The following is a 3,164-nucleotide window of genomic DNA, read 5'->3' on the forward strand; positions in this document are numbered from 1 at the left end:
TATCCAAAAATCGTGCCTACAATTCATTCCTTGGCACAGCAGAGCTGTCAACTCTCAGTTTAGCTACAATGGAGGTGAAATCCTTGGGTGATATGAGGGTCACTGAAGTACAGTCTTATTACAAGGAAATCCAATGTCTAAAAATTGTTCTTATTTTGGGCTTGCATGAAAATAAGAGCCAAGATTTTAACTTCTACTAAATACAAAACAAACAAACAAACAAAAAGACTTTGTACAATTATGTTCACTTAAAAATACTAGTAGTGATGTATGATTTTGAAATATGTTAATATGTTTAGAGTTATTTAAAATTTATATTGAGAAAAACATATGTATTTTCAGTATTGCTGTAGACAAGCATCTACATGAAGCTATTAAATTGATTGTTGTTTTATACTAAACACCTTCTATAATACTCATTTTTATTGTTAATATTTTATAAATTATAAAGAATATGACAAAAAAGATATTGTAGGTATTGAAGGATGTGTCTCTGGGAGGATTTGGGGTACAAAATGGAATCAAGAATGTGATTTAATTCTATTTACTTAAAATATTTTTTAAATGTTAACAAATTCAGATAAATTGAAATCCTGTAACTTTTCTCATCATAATACAATAAAATTTAAAAAAAAAAGATATGCTGGCACAGCAGTGCTGTGTCCTGACTCTACAGACCTCCACTTTAGGTATCATACCATGATACTAAGTATACCCTAGGACCTCAGGATCTATGCTGAAGCCACAAAACAAAGCAGGGACTGCCTTCATTCAGACTCAGCAGCTCCATTTAGCCATGGTTGACACCTTCCTGGAACACATGCTACCTGGACATTGACTCCTGCTCATCATTTGTAACACTGGCCCTGCTTCCCTATCTGTGGAGATACTGAATGAGATGATTAAGTCTGGAATGAATGTGGGTCGACTGTATTTCTCACATGGAACCCATGAGTACTATGCAGAGAAATCATCAAGAATGTCAGTGAAGTCACAGAAAGCTTTGCATTGCATCCCATTCTCTACTGTCTTGTTGTGGTGGCTCCAGACACAAAAGGACCTGAGATCTGGATTGGACTCATCAAGGGCAGCAGCACTGCAGAGGTAGAGCTAAAGAAGGGAGCCACTATGAAGATCACCCTGGACAATGCTTACATGGAAAAGTGTGATGAGACCATCCTGTGGCTGGACTATAAGAACATCTGCAAGGTGGTGGAGGTGAGCAACAAGATCTACATGGACAATGGGCTCATCTTTCTGCAGGTGAAGGAGAAAGGTGCTGACTACCTGGTGACAGAGTTAGAGAATGGTGGGCAGCAAGAAGGGCGTGAACCTTTCCAGAGCTGTTGTGGACTTACCCGCTGTGTCAGAAAAGGCAGAAAAGGACATCCAGGATCTGAAGTTTTTGGGGTGGAGCATCATGTAGACATGGTGTTTGCACCTTTCATCCACGAGGCAGCCGATGTGCATGAAGTTAGGAAGGCTCTAGGAGAGAAGGGCAAGAACATCAAGATCATCAGCAAAATTGATAACCATAAAGGTGTCCACAGGTTTGATGAGATTTTGGAGGCCAGTGATAGGATTGTGGTGACCTGGACATTTAGATAACTGCAGAGAAGGTCTTCCTGGCTGAGAAGATGATGATCAGATGTTGCAACTGAGCTGCAAGCCTGTCATCTGTGCTACACAGATGCTGGAAAGCATGGTCAAGAAGACACACCCCACCCATGCTGAAGGCAGTCATGTGGCCAATGCAGTCCTAGATGGAACATTCTGCATCATACTGTCCGGAGAAACAGCCAAAGGGTACTGCTCTCTGGAGACTGTTCACATACAGCACCAGATTGCCAGAGAGAAGCAGAGGCTGCCATCTACCCCTTGCAGTTATGCAAGGAACTTTCCCTGGCGCTCATCATCAGCGACCCCACAGAAGCTACTTCTGTGGGAGCCTCGGAGGCCTCCTTCAAGTGCTGCAGTGGGGCCATTATCATGCTCACCAAGTCTGGCAGGTGTGCTCACCAAGTGGCCAGGTACTGCCCTCATGCTCCTATATTTGCTGTGATAGGCAATCCCCAGGCCTTTCTATATAGTGGCATTTTCCCTGTGCCGTGTAGGATGGGGTACAGGATGCCTGGGCTGAGCATGTTGACCTTCATGTAAACTTGGACATGAAAGTTTGCAAGGCCCAAGGCTTCTTCCAAAAGGGAGATGTGGTCATTGTCATTATGCTGACTGGGTGGTGACCTAGCTTTGGCTTCACCAACACCATGTGTGTGGTGTCTGTACTTTGATGACCCTATGCAGTCCTTCTTCTAGTCCCTCTTCTTTCCTCTCCCATATCCCATCCATTAGGCCAGCAACTCTTGTAGTGCTCACTCTGGACCATAGTGTGGCGCTGGTGGGCTGGGATACCAGAGAAAATGCCTCTGAAACATACAACAGTGTCTAGCTATTTTTCATGGCCCTACCTGAACCAGGAGTGAAGGATGAATGCACGATTGGAAGCCCTCTGACATTATCACAAAATGGCAGCATCATCTCTGTGTACTTAGCTCCTGCAGAAAGTTGTCCAGAGAATTCCCAGCCCTGGCCTGGAGTCAGAAGACAGCAAGAGTAGGGGATGAAGTAGTGGGACCCAGGTAGCAATGAAAAACATAGCAGTTATGTGTACACCTAGCTATACTAGTCAAAAGAAAGACAAGATGCCTTTTAAAAATTACAGGTAAAAATAAAATAGTACTAAAAATATTAATATATTCCAAAAGTTCATTTTGGAATATTATAGAAAATTATATTGCAAGAATTTGAGAAGTCTGGAAGTAATGTAGATGATTCTAGATTCATATGTCATCCCAATATTGAACCAGTATAGCAAAACCAATATAAATGAATCTAAAATGAAAAATAAAATAGAATGAAACAGAAATAATCACCCAAAACACCCAATACAGATTTGGTTTTACTGCTGAATTCTCTAAGAAGTTTAGAGAAGCATTATTATCAGTATCTTAAATTTTTTTCATAAGATAGAACAGAAAGAGTGCTAGCAAGTTCCATATGAAGAAACTATTAACTTCATAACAATACAAGTGAGGCCCAAACAACAACTATAATTTCCTTCATAAAGTCACAGAAAATAAAGTAAACAGAAATCAGATTTAACA

The 3,164-nt window shown here is 41.0% G+C and overlaps 1 pseudogene; it reads left to right on the forward strand.

Annotated features, from left to right (window-relative positions):
• Positions 1-721: 721 nt before the first annotated feature.
• LOC116091694 lies at positions 722-2,291 on the forward strand (annotated as a pseudogene).
• The last annotated feature ends 873 nt before the right edge of the window (positions 2,292-3,164 follow it).

Source organism: Mastomys coucha, chromosome X, assembly GCF_008632895.1.
Source record: "Mastomys coucha isolate ucsf_1 chromosome X, UCSF_Mcou_1, whole genome shotgun sequence".
Taxonomy (NCBI): domain Eukaryota; kingdom Metazoa; phylum Chordata; class Mammalia; order Rodentia; family Muridae; genus Mastomys; species Mastomys coucha.